General features: G+C 47.2%; 1 long non-coding RNA gene across 1 annotated transcript; it reads right to left on the bottom strand.

The window, feature by feature from the left end:
- Positions 1-9,073: 9,073 nt before the first annotated feature.
- LOC148003828 (uncharacterized) lies at positions 9,074-12,989 on the bottom strand. Its single transcript, XR_015629708.1, has 2 exons — positions 12,667-12,989; positions 9,074-10,724 (listed from the first exon to the last, which is right to left on the bottom strand). It is a non-coding gene; the product is annotated as an uncharacterized LOC148003828 (long non-coding RNA).
- Between the last annotated feature and the right edge of the window lie 2,512 nt (positions 12,990-15,501).

The raw sequence follows: 15,501 nt of genomic DNA, 5'->3' as shown, positions 1-15,501 counted from the left end.
AGTTCTTGCTTGAAAAGCTCAGTGTCTGTCCCTAATTCCCAGGCTCCTCCCCAACCCCACCCCTCCTGCTCTGGAAAGGAAGCCCTGCTGCCTGGAGAGAAGTGGCAGGGTGTGGCTAGGCCAGCCTCTGGGGGATTGGGGGGGGGGGGTGAGGTTGGAAGCTGCTTTTCCCAGGGTGAGGATTTGTGTCCTGTGATGCACGGACCACTTTCTGCTCTTGTCGTCAGGACCTATCTGTCACTCCTGTTCCAAAGAGACAGCTGGACTGGGATACACTCTGGGGTGGAGCTGGAAACACGTAGCCTGGTGCAGGGTCTGGATTTGGCCTTCTGACATCATGAGCCCACTGACGTGGGAACAAGGTCACAAAGTGGCTTCAGTGCTGTGCTCTATCCTCTTGCCTGGCTTTGGGGGGAGTCAGTGGGGTACCAAGACCTGGAGTCCTGGGATGACTATTGCCTAGGAAATATCGGGGCACCATTGGTTCATGACCTGTTTGGTGTCTCAAGTTATTAGGGCAGGCTGGGAGAGCCTTGTCTTTGAGGGTCCATTCATAAGGATGATGGCCAGAACATGCCAGGTTGAGTGGTTGCAATACCCTGAGGCAAACCTGAATCTTCCTGAGAAGCAGGCAGGGTTTACTCCTGATCCTTATTCTCATAGGCGGTGAAGGGATGTCTGTACAAACCTTAGCACATCTATAGGTGTAGTTTAGGATAAGAAACAGATGGTGCATGCCTTTAATCCCAGCACTAGGGAGGCAGAGGCAGGCAGAGCTAGGAGATCAGGGTCAGCCTGGTTTACAGAGTGAGTTTGAAGACATTCAGAGAGCCACAGAGAGAAACCCAGGCTGGGTGAGGGACAGGAGTCAGGGGCAAACCAACCAACCAACAGAAACTATGAGCTTTCTGTAGCCTGGGGGAGGGGGTTAGGTTAGGCTCAAAGGATCTCTGGGATCCAGTGATTCCACCTCAGAGTATATTTTGAGAAGAATGCACTGGGTTCAATATTATCCCCAGTGGCCAAGAGGTGTGGGGTCAAGCCATGTACCCATTGATGGATGAGTGGCTCAGAGAAAGATGGTCCACGGGCTCAATGGAATGTTGTCCAACCTTTAAATAGAGGCAGTCACCAGTGGGATACCCCTTTAGTCCCAGCACTCTGTAGGCCAAGGCAAGCTACCTGGTCATCCTGTGCTGCATATACATATGCCCTGTCTAGTTACTTTCCAGACTGCTTCCATTTTCCAGTGTAAATTCAAGATTATCATTGACTACACGGAGAGTTTGAGGCCAGGTGGGACTTAATGAGGCCTTGTCTCAAAAGCCAAACAAGACCAAGTATGCCTGGGCACACCTTTAATTCTAGCACTCAAGAGGCAGTGGCAGGCTAATCTCTTTTGAGTATGAGGCCAGCCTCAGCTACATAGTACATTGCAGACCAGTCAGGACTACATAGTGAGACTCTTTAAAAAAAAGGGGGTGGGGTGGGGAGAACAACACATTACTTTTTATTTTTGGCTGTTCTCAGCATTGAATTTAGGGCCTTTTGGGTAAGTGTTATACTGCTGTATCCCCAGTAACCAAATAGTGCTACTGCTATATTATTATTATTAATTATTATTAGTAATTACTTGGTCTTTTTGAGACAGGGTCTCATGTAGGCTGACCTTTCAGCCCTGATCTTTCTGCCTCTACCTCCTATGTGCTGAGACTGAAGGCACCCCTACCTCATTTAGATGATAAACTTTATTTCATATAGTTTTTAAAATAACAATTTAAAATTGTTTCAAAAGAAGGAACTGCTTTATTAAATAATTTATCGATTATTAAATAATCGATGCCCATAGCAGCCCCCCTCATACCTCCTTACTTCATGAGTCACAGGTTTGACCTGGAACCCCAGGTATTCCATTGGCTCGACAGCATCTACCTGCCCCTCCTCAGCCCCCATGATGTCCACATGCCTCCTGGGAGCTGAAGGTCTCTGAAGAAGTTGCATCCCATGTTAAAGATCCTCTGTGGAAGCCAAGCATGCACAGAGAGACACGGAGTAAATTATTAACTTCAGTAGAGATAGGTACAAGTCTTCCAGTGCTCATTTAGGCCTCATTTGATTAGAGGCTTATTGTTTTTGCTTTTTTATTTATGTCTTAAATTGGGGTTTATAAATATACTTTTTCCCATGAAGGGACAAAAAAGAAAAAAAAAAGGGAGAAAGGAAGAGCAGAAGAGAGGGTAAGGAGAACCTTGAAGACGAAGGCCTGCTAAGACCCAGGGAAATGAAGAAAACTCTGCTTGTGGACTGTCAGTCAGTCAGGGACCCAGGGCTCTTCTTCTGTGTGAGGTGACATTCCAGGCCAAGGCTGTACCAAGGCCGCACCCAAACAACCCCAGCCAGCACCCAGGGACGGTGGAGTGTTGCTCGTGGGGCTCACCTTTTTTTTTTTCTTTTCTTTAAATGTAGCAGAATTGGAGTTTACTAAAAGACATTTTTAGTAGCATCTTTAAGCATGGGGCTAATGGAGGTGAGGAGGAAGAGGTGGTTGGGAAGAAGGCAAGCACAGGGGAAAGGCTGAGTTTGAGCTTGGGGAAATTTGCCTGTGGTTTGTTTGCTTGCTTGTTTCCTGGGAGGCAAGGGTCTCATGCAGCCGAGGCTAACCTCAAACATGAACTTGCTACATAGTCAAGGATAATCTAGAACTCCCTATCCCCCTTCACCTACCTCCCAAATATGGGATTACAGGTAAGTGCTACGACATATGGCTCAAAGGCTTCTTTTGGTGGACAAGCGAGAGTCAATGTTAAGAAAGTGTTCAGGGCAGTAAGATGTCCTGCTTAGTGGAAATTCCTTCCTAGAGGGTCACTAGTAGGCCAGACATCTCACTTTATATGCCTTAGAAAGCTTCAATACCAAGCAGTGTGGACAGGTCAAGAGGCATGGTGAGCACGCCCTTGGTGCCTCTTGTAAGGAGCTGGAGTTCATTCCACCAGAAAGAGCATTGACCCCTGTTGAGACTACCTGTGAGGCCATCAGCTTTCAAGGAGTCAGATACTCTGACATCTGGTAAGACTCTCGTCCCGTAGAGTCACCCAGAGTAGACTGGAGGAGCATTCGTTTTTGTTGGAGTCCAGGAACACTCATGTAGACAACGAGCTGTTGCCACCCACTTCACACTGTCAGCCTTCATCAACATGGAATGAGCCAGATTAATGTCAAGAGGACACATGACCGAGTACAGCAATGCTCAGGGACCTGGAGTAGTAGATTAAAAGAGCACATAATATAGTTAGATTAAATCAGAGCTTGCTTAGGCCAAGGACATTTCTTCCAATAACAGAGCACACATTTTTTGCCATGAGGGAAGATCACTGAAGTCTTTACTTGGAGCCCCGGCTTCCTTCGGACTGCCCAGTGCAGAGACCAAATTAGCAACAGATCTAAAAGGGCACAGGTCAGATGCCAGCACTTGAGAGCAAAAGACTCCCTACACAAGGGTGGACGAAACAGCCCCAGGGCAGCCAGCAGGCATAGAAGAATGTTGCCCATTGTAGTGGTTCACTTATTTGTGTGTGTGACCCCAAAAGAGAACAAAAAGGTTACTAAAGCAGTCAGTAGCTTTATTAGTCAGGGTTCTCAGAGGGACAGAACTTGTAGAATGAATCTCTTTCTCCTTCCTATGTGTATACATACACATGTGTGTATACACACACACACACACACACACACACACACACACGATTTATTAGAATGACTCATAGAGCCAGGTGGTGGATCCCAGCACTTTGGAGACATAGACACTTGGATCTGAAGACCTGGAGTTGAAGGCCAGCCTGGTCTAACAAAGTGAGTCCCAGGATAGCTTGGGCTACACAGGAAACCCTGTCCCAACAAACAAACAACAATGTCTTACAGGCTTTGCTTCAGTGAAGGGATGGACCTGCCAACAAGAGCTAGCAGACAAAGAGAGCAAACTTCTTCCTTCCATGTCATTTAAATAGACTGACTTTAGATTAAAGTGGATCTTCCCACCTTAGAAGATCTGGATTAAAAGTGGGTCTTCCCACTTCAGATGACTTAATTACGAATAGCCCTCACAGGCATATCCAGCCACTCAGGTTTTAGTCAATTCCAGACGTAGTTGACAACCAAGAATAGCTACTACTGTGCCCTTTTGGAATGTGTATGACCCTTGAGATGGTTAACATTTTCAACCTGACAGGATCTAGTATCATGTGGCAAGCTCTGGGTACACCTGCGAGGGGTTATGTCGATTAGGTTAACCTCTGTTGCCTAAGAGGGATTCGCTTGCTCATAGTAAATGAGATGGAAAAACCATCTAAGTGTAGATGGCCCAGACTGAAGGTCTGAGGTAAAGCTCTTACTTTTTACCTGCTTGCCTTCACAGCTCAGCTGTGAGCTCACGTACCCTGTTTACAAGTTCTTCTCTTCTATTCTTGAGTTCATGAGTACTGTTTGTGAGTCCAGCTATCCTGTTGCTACCTCTGCTGCTTCTGTTGGAATGGGTTCTCCTCAGGACCACATTGGGACTGCTGAGGTTCCGGCCCCATGGGCTAAGCAGCTACTGGTTCCCAGTAGTAAGCAGACAGCTACTGTTGGACCTTATCTTTTAAGTCAATAAATTCCTGTATAAGTTAGTAGCTGACAGTCTTCAGTGATCAATACCTTTTGCTTGACCTGGCTTCAGAGCAGAAGTAATATTCAGGGGAGTGATGTGGCTTGTCAATGTATGTGTTGCTTGACAGTGGAGGGGGTGAATCTTTCCATCTATGGGCAATAGCATGAAGGAAGAATACAAAGTTAATGAAAAGAGACAGAAGGGTTCCCTCATTCTAGGCTGTGGCTGAGAGACTCTGGGTGGTGTCAGTTCAGCAAGAGTAGAAAATGGTGGTCTTGGGTTGTTGGAACCCAGAGTGGTGGTAAAGGGTTTTTTTTTTTTTTTTTTTTTTTTTTTTTTGGTTCTTTTTTCGGAGCTGGGGACCGAACCCAGGGCCTTGGGCTTCCTAGGCAAGCGCTCTACCACTGAGCTAAATCCCCAACCCCGTGGTAAAGGGTTTATAACTTTTCCACAGATCCTATCTGATGCCCCTAGTAGGGCCACAGGGGGTTTGTTGTGATTTAATGAGAATGGGCCCTACAGGCTCATATATTTGAATACTTGTGGAACTGTTTGGGAAGGATTAAGAGGTGTGGACCTGTTGGAGGAGGTGTGTCACCAGGGGTGGGCTTTGAGCTTTCAGTCAGTATCTAAGTGCTTAGCTACTGTTCCAGAGCCATAGCATGACTGCCTGTCCACCATGCCTGCCTCCCAATATGCTCCCACCACGATGGTCACAGACTCAACCTCTGAAACTGTGAACCCCAAATTAAATGTTTTTTTTTTTCACAAGTTGCCGTGGTCATGTCTACCTTATAGCAATAGAAAGGTATCTAAGACAGGGTTGGATGTGAGTTCATCTCTATGTCTTTGGGAAGAGAAATTCTGAGAGTGGAGCTAAGTGGTAAGTGTGTGAGGCAGGAGCCTAGCTAGTACATCTCTCCCTTCTCCACTCTTGCCTCAAGGAAAATTAAATCTGAAGAGAAGTGATGAGGAAAACATGAACATGGAGAAGGGAATCTACCATAAGGCAGGATCTAAGCAACTCTCCCAGGACTTGGTCTAGACAGTTCAAATCAAGTGACGGGAAGCTGAAAGGTTAGTGGCTGACTGTGAATGAAGAGTTCCTTCTTTTGTTAAGTGTAGGCTTAATTTCAGTTCCAAAACTTCCCATTAGCTGAATTGAAAAAGCTTGAGCTCAGAGGCAGTAGGAGTTTTGAAGGGTCTGGACAGGTTAACAGCAAAATTTGAGAATCTCCCACATCTGAACTTACAGTGAAACAGAGAATAGTAGCTTGGAGTTTTTGAAAGAGACCAGATGTCGAAAAGCCCATCTCTGTGTAACTAAGACTAACCTGAGCGCCTTTAAGCCCCTCCCCCGCTGACTTTGAGAGGACAGGAAGGTCCTGGCTGGGCTGCAGAAGGGTGATGTGGTGATAAGGTGAGGGGGAACCTGAGAAGGGTAAGAGAGCTTGAGGACAAGGACTGCAGTGGGAAGGGAGAGGTGAGGAGGATAACGCTGACATCTGTGGTGAGAAAGGCTCTGGAGCTGATGAAGGCAGGAAAGAAGTGAAAAGATGAAAAGAAAGAGAAACAGATTAAGATGATTAAAACCCCAGAAGTCTGCAAAACCAGGGTTTCAGCATTGGTTGGACTGCTCGTGGATTTGGTAGCTGTTTGTTTATTTTTAAGACAGTTTCTCTGGGTAGCCCTGGCTATCCTGAAATGTTTTGTTTTGTTTTTTTAATGGAGCATATATACTTACGAATTTTATTCATAGGCAAACATATGAAACTGGAAAAAAATATGTAGTGTTACTCAGGTACAGAAAGAAGACAGATGCTATTACATTCTTACACATGGCTCTTAGCTTTCATTCTTTATTATGTGTGCTTACCTTGGAGTGCTTGTGGAAGCCAGGAAGCTAGGAGTCTCCTCTCTCTCTCTCTCTCTCTCTCTCTCTCTCTCTCTCTCTCTCTCTCTCTCTCTCTCTCTCTGTGTGTGTGTGTGTGTGTGTGTGTGTGTGTGTGTGTGCAAGTGTGCATGCACACCCCCTTAAGGGAGAGGGGATAGCAAGACAAAGATAAAGTGGAAGCAGAGAGGGCGAATACTTTGAGTGGAAAGGATTTTGTTTCTTAAGATTTGTTTTTAGTTTATGTGTACAAATGTTTTGCCTGCATTTATCTAAGTGTATGGTGTGTGTGTCTGGTATAGGTAGAGGCCAGAGGGGGCTACTGGATTCCCTAGAACTGGTGTTATTATGGCTGTAAGCTGCCAAGTGGATTCTGGGAATCAAACCCATGTTCTCTGCAATATCAGTAATGCTCTTTGGAGTGGAAAGATTTAATTAGAGAAAGAAGTGGGAAGGCAGGGATGGGGTGGGGGTGGTTAACCAAAACAAGTGTGTAAACTTACTATATTGTAGCACAATTGCGTGCGCGAGCGCACACACACACACACACACACACACACACACACACACACACACACACAGAGTATATGGAGAGATCCCCTTCGTAGCTGGATAACACTGTTCCTAGAAGCTGTGGGTTACTAAACAAAAATCCCAGAATGAGGTTTGGAGCACTTTCATGTCAGTCATTGATCAGGGATGCTCCAGTGACATCCAAAACAGTACAGGCTCTTCTTACCATCTGCTTGGATACCTACCAGAGCTAGATAAGACCTGCCAGGTAGAGCTGGAGAGATAGCTCAGCGGTTAAAAGCACTGGCTGCTCTTCCAGAGGTCCTGAGTTCAATTCCTAGCAAACACATGGTAGCTAACAACCATCTGGGATCTGAAGTCCTCTTACGGTGTGCAGCTACAGCGTACTCATATAAATAAAATAAATAAATCTTAAAAAGAAAGGCCTTCCAGACATGTCTACTTGTTATGGGAGCAACTAACCAAAGACTGCATTTGAGGCTGCATTTGAGGCCCAGACACTGAGTGGTCAGCCCTAAACAAGACATGAATACCATTCTTCTAAGGCAAGGGGGACAAGGTGGAGGAAGAAGAAGAAAGAATACAAGCCAGAAGGCAGAGAGGACTTGGAAATGCCATTCTTTGGTGATGCCACAGTCATCACAACCATAAACTCACAGGAGCTGAAGTTACCTGCCAAGACCATCAGAAGATAGACACTGTTAACAATTAGTCATGGCTGGAGGAGGGACTTACTGGGCTCAACACCTCTTGCTGTGAACTCTGGGAGAGGGTGAGTCATGATCTTCAGCCCTGCACCACTGTTGGGCTAGCCAGCCCTCCTCAGCATGAGCTGCCTCGGAAGGAAGGAGCAGGCTGGCAGTGTGATTGAGGCCAGATGCATCTGCTCATGCCAAGGTTCTCAATCTCCATCTCAACTGGCATTTTTTAAGATGGGACAAACTGTGGTGTCCAGGGATGGTTTTTTAGGTGAAAAGGGCTAGTTCAGCTACAACCACAGGGTGTAAAATATCATTGAGCCATTATGGAGATGACGTCTTCAAGAGACAGATCCCTTGGGTCCAGCCTCCCAGGCACAGGAGTGATGGGTCTGTGCTGTGGAGCATCATTGGTCTCTCTTTCCACCCCTTTGATGATATCGAGGAAAGAATCTCTGAATGCCTTTAACATTGTGTTAACTTTACCATCTCTTTTGAAGTAGAGCCCCACCCCCCCAAGGCAAAGGCTCACTGCTATTTGCAGGCTTGGAATATGCAGCTGCCTTCTATTCGGGGCTGGTGATGGTGGTCTTCCTGCTTTTTAATTAACTTCGTTCTTTGACAATTTCATGCATTTATACAATGCGTTCTGGTTACTCCCCCCACCTTCTTTTATCTCCTCTCTTGTTCCCTTTTTTTCTTCCTCCTCCTTCATCATAATGGGCTTGAGCTCAAACTTGCTATATAGCCAGAAATGACTTTGAACTCTTTTTGTTGTTGTTTGCTTTTTATTTTTTGATACAGGTTTTCTCTGTGTAACAGAGCCCTGGCTGTCCAAGACTCACTTTGCAGACCAGGCTGAACTTGAACTCACATAGATCCGTCTGCCTCTGGGATTAAAGGCATGCCCCATCATGCTTGGCCATGTTCTTGAACTCTTGATCCTGCCTCCCCTCCCTCAAGCTCTGGGTACTGTGGATGGAAGCTAGGGCTTTGTGCATACTAGGTGAACACTCTACCAACTCTTGCTCCCTAGCTGGCCCTCTATTTTTTTTGGTAACTGTAAGTTTTCCTTTCTAATTATATCAAGGAAAAACCTAAGCTTGTTTAATGAAAAACATTAAATAAATATGACCCCAGGCAATGTGGCTATGGCAAAAAAGAATCATTAAAGTGATACATGAATAGTTGAATTTAGAGAAGTACTAATTGAAAGAAAGAAGTCCAGCATCCTCTTCTGGCTTCTGTGGGCACTAGGCACACCAGTGTTATGCACAGACACACATGTAGACAAAACACCCAGGCACACAGTTAGAATTAAAAACATTTAATAAAGAAATGCAATACATTTTGGGTCTGAGTTCGCATTCACTTCCACCATTTTCTGATTATCTTCCAAAGTGTTATCTCTCCAAGCCTAAGTTCTCTTACCTGAGAATGAGCAAGAGACAAGGACTTGTAGCTGCTATGGGGATGTAGTGGGAGATCTTAGAGGTTTAGTATGCACTGAAGGGAGGGGTATGTGTGTGGAGAAACAGGAGGTCATACCCTGAGCTTCAGAACAAAGAAACAAGCCTTGGAATCTTGGAGGTCTTCAAGTGGGAGCCAAGGCCAGTGTTAAAGGAGGTGGCTCATTCTGGGAGTGACCCTTTGTCCTAATGGAGCCTGTGAGGTGGGGCCTTGCTTTGATCATTCCATTTCTGGCAAGAAATATATCCCCACACCTGCCCTGCATAGGGAGCAGCAGAAGCCTTAAGTGTAAGGAGCAGTTAAAACCTCCAGTGAATGTGTTGTTGACATGGACTGAGCTATCAAGGATCCCAATGCCTCAGGCCCACAGAGTGGCAAAGCCTTTCCCTGGTCCGAATGCAAATTTTAACAGTCTATGCGGAAGTTAGAGGCTTCCTCCTCTGGGATGACTGTTCCCCTACAGAGACCTCTTATAAAGATGAGCTAAATCTGCCTCCTTGTTCAGTGTGTACAATACACTCACCTCCCTGACTCAGATGTATGTATAGAGTAAATGCACAGCCCAGCCAGTTCCAGCTCTTCTGTGCTTATGCCCTGGGGCTGCTGTGGGGACGTAGAGGGAGGCTGTGTGTAGGTCCTTTCTTCCCTATCTCATCACCCCAGTTAGGTCAATCCCTGGGTCATGCAGGAACTTGCTGGGCCCTGGGGTGGGAAAAGGAAGGAGACTGATTTAGCACCAAGGCAAGAGACAGTCCCCTTTCCCCTACCTCATCCCATAGTCCCTGGGGGAGGAGACAGTGCACAGCTGAGTCCCTTCTGCAGCTTCAGCCAAGGCAAGAGGCTCTGAGCCTATGAGGATCTAGGAGTTCAGGAGTGGGCCTGGCGGAAGCGGTTGTCTGTGGGCACCCTTGACTGTTCACTTACCCACTAGGGGAGACCTCTTCTGTCTAGCTGTAGTGGTGGCAGCATCAGAGACAGCTGGCAGGGATGGCTCAAAGCCATCCTTTAAAAATGTAGTATTGCGATATGTATGATGTGGCGGTGTGCACACCTTGGGGAGCATGTGGAGGTCAGAGGGCAACTGTGCAGTTGGTTCTCTCCTTCCTTTTTCTCAGTGTGGGTTCTGGGGCTTGAACTCGGGTCATCAGGCTTGTGTGACAGTGCCTTATCTGCTTAGTCACCTCCCCAGCCCCTAACTCATCCTTCTGAGTTGATGGATGGCCTGCTGCATGGAGGGATGGAAAGTCCCAGGTGCCCAGTGCTGCCTGCATTCAGGGACTTCTCTGTGACTTGGTGTCATGAGCACCAGGAGGATGATTTCACTCCAGCAGCAGTCTGGTTAGCTGGAAAATCTACGACGGTAAACTCTGCTAAAGGACAGTCTGTTTTCCACCCTCTTCTGCATTCATTTTCTTGGTATTTGGCTGACTGCTTTCCAGAACTGTACAATGTACAATTTATGAACACTGTGAGCACAGTGAAGTTCATGAACCTGTTTGAGTACAATGACCTTTTTAAGTAAAATAAATTACTTAAATGGATCTTATCCCCTAAGATGACTTTATATACTCGAACCTGAGAAAGAAACCCTTGATAATCATAAAAGTTCATAGAAAGGCAGAGCAGGTTCAAAGAGATTATCTTATCTGAAGGTTTAATTGACCACTTATGATTTTTTTTTTCAGGAATGAGAATAGAACTTGGGGAATTCACCAGGCCCTGACAGTATTCCATCCTCAGCTATGGCTCCAGACACCTTCCACCCTATAACTTCTATTTTGAGACTGGGTTTTGCTAAGTTGCCGAGGCTGGACTTTAATTCACAGCCAGACTTGAACTTGCTATCCTCCTGCCTCAGCCTCTTGAGCAGCTGGGACTACAGGGATGTGCTAACAGACCTGGATACAGTTAATTTTTAAAAATCTATTTTCATGCGGATACCTGTATGTGTACCTGTGTGCCTGGTGCCTGAGGAGGCCAGAAGGTATCGGATCCCTGTGGGGCTGGAGTTATGGACTCAAACCTGAGTCTTCTGGAAGAGCAGCTAGTGTCCCTAAGTGGGTGAGCCATTCTCTCCAGCCCCACAATAAGGTTTTAGTCATAAACAGGATTTATCTATATACAAATTCAAGATCATTTTGTCAGGTCCAAAACACCCCTCTCTTTAGAACCTTCCATTTTAAGGGGGCAGTGCTGGGGTGTGAACCCAACTCCTTAACCTGCTAAGCTGGTGTTCTGTCATCGAGCTGCCCCTAGCTCTGGAGCTTTCTTCATTTTATACAAAACATCACCTTTGTTCTGCCACCCACCAGAGTGGAGTTCATTCTTTAATCTGTCAATTCCTTTCACCCCAACCCCAACCAATCCCCAAGTCTGTGATTTTGGTCCACAGAGGCCTTTAGCTGGTATCCTGTACGGCCCTGGCCAGCTCTTCTGCAAGTTGCCTACAGTGTCACCTCCTCAGGTCTCCGAGGTCTGCTTGCATTGCCTCAGGGCTGCCCTACACCCTGAGCTCCACACCTAGACCTCAGCTTAGACACAGGAACCTGCAAGGTTTACTGAAGCAACCAGGATGTGTGGCCACCAGGCCTGCTGCCTGTGTCTTTAAGCAGACTTTACAGAAGCATTTAATGGTCTGGGAATACCGGGGTGCCTGTCAGCAGGGATTTTATCTTCGTTACTAGAATAATGGATTGTTTAATACACTCCTTGCTGAATGTACAGGAAAGCTTTTAGGCCAATTGTGGATCCATTCTGGCTAAATATAAACAGCGTTCCTCCCTACTTTTAGTTTTTTAAATCCAAATTATACACAGATGTAAAGTGTCAAATGGATCTGGCAGGTTTATTAAAACAAAATGGGAGAGTACGTCTGTGCTCCTAGATGCATTTCCCATCCCAGAGGCACTTTCCCCTCTCAGTATTTATTAGTGTGTGTGTATGTGTGTGTGTGTGTGTGTGTGTATGTGTTGGGCATGTGTGTGCATGAGCATATGGTTGAATGTGGAGCCCCCAAGTTGATGGCAGATACCTTCCCTGGTTGCTTTGTACTCTACAGACCCAGAGCTCACGGATCCCCGCTCGTCTAACTAGTCAGGTCACCGGAGTTCCATCTCTGCCTCTTGAGTGCTGGGATTGCAGGCAGCTGCCAGGGCCGACTGCTTCTGTGTGAGTTCTGTCCCATCTTCTGTGTGTGGAAAGCACTTTATCTATTTAACTATTTGCCTAGTCCACCCCCAATCCACTTGGGTTTTAAAAAATTATTTTTATAGTTCTATTTGTAAAAAACCACACCTCTCAGAAAAAACAACAAAAACAACCATTTCTTCATTTCCAGTTTTAAGCTGTTATCTACTGATATTTTCCACTAATATTATGTCGTGAACTATTCCTGAGCAGCCAAAATACTACTTTTTAAAGAAATTGACACAAACCTGAAATTTGGATGGGGTCTTACAGAGGCTTTGTGTCTCCTCCATAGGCCACCGCAGGAGTGGTTTGTGGGGGTTGGGGGTGGATCTCTAAGATGCCTCAGAACCCAAGTTTCCTCACAGCTTGGCACTGTCACTCAGCATGGCCTGGGACAGTGCAGCATCACTTCTGCTGTATTTGAACTCAGCAGCTGAAGAGCCTGGGGGACTCAGGAGGAAGGACAAGAACAGGAGGTGTTGGTGGGGGTGGGTAGCCTGCAGCCATCTTTCTTCCCCACCTTTCCACTGAAGAAAGGGAACTGGCTCCTCACCTGTCCCCTCTCCATCCTCGAAATATGGTCTCGGAGCAGTGTGTAGATTATCTTAGAATGTAAGTGCTGTTGCCAGGCGTGCCAGGTACAGCCAGGGAAAGGCTTCTCTTGTACTGGTGTTTCTCTACTCACACCCCATACTTTCCTTACTGTCAGATGTGGATCATCTTCAGCGTACTTAGTGCCGATCTAGTCCTGGCGTCTTGACTTGACGTTCTCTGAGCCGCTTCACTCACCGGCTACCTCAGGCAGGCTTCCAGACTCACACACCCGGTGCTGCTGGCCTGTTCCTCCATCCTGAGCGCGCTGCTGCTACTGTTAGGTGTGTGAGACATAAAATAATCCAATCCTCCCGGGGGCGTTTGGTTAAGGGTTGAGCACTTTTAAATGCCATTAAAGTTAATGATGGGCATTTATTCTAAGTGCCTCTCTACTGCTTATTTTTCCTTTCTGACAGTCTTGCTACATAGCTCTGGCTGCATTAGTATTTGCTGTGTAGACCAGGCTGGCCTCCAGTGCATGGCTATCCTCCTGCCTCAGGCTTCTAAGTGCTGGGATGACAGGTGTGAGCTGCTTGCTCAGCTACTTTTTTTTTTTTTTTTTTAATAAGATGTTGGGAGCCATGGGACTTGACTCTAACTGTATCCTTCTCTGGAGCCTCAGCCAGCTGGATGGCCCTCATGGTAGCTTAGATACTTTGAACACTCCACAGACACCTTAAGGAGTTACATAGCAACCACGGTTGGCTGTTGCTGAAGCACAGCTCTGGCCCACGAGTACCAGGACCATGCAGGTCCTGGGATTGAACTCGTGGTGGCAGGCTTGGTGCCAGGTGCCTTTACTGGCTGGGCTACCTCACCCACCCTTCCTTTTGTGTCTAGCATCAGCCCTTGTTTGGCTCTTGTTTCCTTGAAAATGTCAGTGATAACTTCATTTTCCCCATGTGATCTGTTTTCTCCATAGAACTTCTTTTCCCTTTAAAAAGAAGTTCCCTTGGCTATTTCTATTTACAGATAGGATTCACTAAGTGACTAGAAGCCCAAGTACCCTAGGGACTTGGCAGGCTGACTCCCCAGGAGAAGCCTGGCTGGGATATCTCTGGGGAACCTCTGCTGCCAAGTTTGTATTTCATGTGGGGACAGGAGGTCCCCAGGGACAATGTTTCCAATCTCCTGCCTGGCTGCTGAGTCCTCAGGGCTGACCAGATCCTGCAGCAGAGGGGCTGGGGCTGTGGTGTCTGTATCTCATGGGGTCCTAGGCACAGGAGACTTTACCAGGCCTGGTGGCTGCAATCCAGAAAGCTTCAGCTTAACTCTCCAACCATAGCTCTCTTGCCTGCTGATGTGTGGAAGAAGCAGTTTATTTACCACAGTGACAGCATTGGCTTCTGTAGCCATCTTTCTCCACCCCCAGCCCAGAGCAGCCCAGGCTTGTTGGATGCTGTGCAGTACTGCAGCTTGCTGCTCTGCATTGTTGATGGCCTGGTACCTGCCTTTCTCCAGTCTAACAGGGACTGTTTGCTCACTCTCCGCTTCCAGTGTAACATCCTCCTCTATTTTCACTCCCCTTGCAATGAATTCCCGAACATAAGCTCCCTGGTGCCTTTGGTGGTCTTGGGGAGGTAGTGAGAGTGGATGTCCTGTATTCTTCAGAAATCATAACTAATAACCTTTAAAGGAGGAGATCTGGCCCAGCCAAGCCCCACTCTGCCCACTTGGCTTCTAAGGCTCTTGGATTGCCCTGCGTGCCCTCCAGAAGAGCATCCTCTTCCCATGGTTCATCTGCTCCACACATGGTGGCTCTTTCCCCAATTGAGTCAGCGGTGCCCTATGGCTCAACCCTCTTCTCAGGCCAGCCCATCACAGCAGAAGCCTCCTCTGGTCTCTACTGCTCCCACTGTGCCCATGCTGCCCCAATTTTGGGAGACCACCCACTCCAGGATTTTGGATGTCTCCCCCTCTCAGGCCTTCCTCCTCTTACCTGGACTGCCCTCGCTCGATACGTTAGTGGGTATCTGGCATGGTGGTGCAGTGGGTATCCTCACTGGTGGCTGTGGTAGATATCTGGGGTGCCTCTGCCTGGCACCAGCTCCCTGTCTTACCGTGCCTCTAGTGCGTTGTGCTCCAGCTTCCTGTGGGTTGTCATCCCAGGCCCACTGAGGTCCTTGCCAGGGCTCTTTGCTAAGTAGGCCTGTGGAGGGTGTCAGCCTTTCTCCCCAGGAGGGCAGGTTACAAGCTCCTGCCTTAACTCCCTCATCCATGCTGGGCCCAAAGCCTGCTCCATCTTCCCCTGGGAACATGTTCATTGCCTGCTTTTCGAGACCCCAGTCATAGAGTGAGATTGTGTCTCTTTCTTCCATGTGGACCTGAAGGGCCCCTGAGGAAAAGCCAGTGACCTGCTCTGTGCCCTATGCCTCAGCCCAGTGGCAGGCAGGTGTCTTGGACAGCTGAATGAATGAGCACTTCTTTTGATGAGGTTTTGTTTCTTGTCATCTCTTTTGCCAACAGTGCCCTTAGTGTGCGGTGCC

The sequence above is a fragment of the Rattus norvegicus genome, chromosome 9 (genome assembly GCF_021556685.1).
Source record: "Rattus norvegicus strain SHRSP/BbbUtx chromosome 9, alternate assembly SHRSP_T2T, whole genome shotgun sequence".
Lineage (NCBI taxonomy): Eukaryota > Metazoa > Chordata > Mammalia > Rodentia > Muridae > Rattus > Rattus norvegicus.
This window is presented reverse-complemented; position numbering and strand designations above follow the sequence as displayed.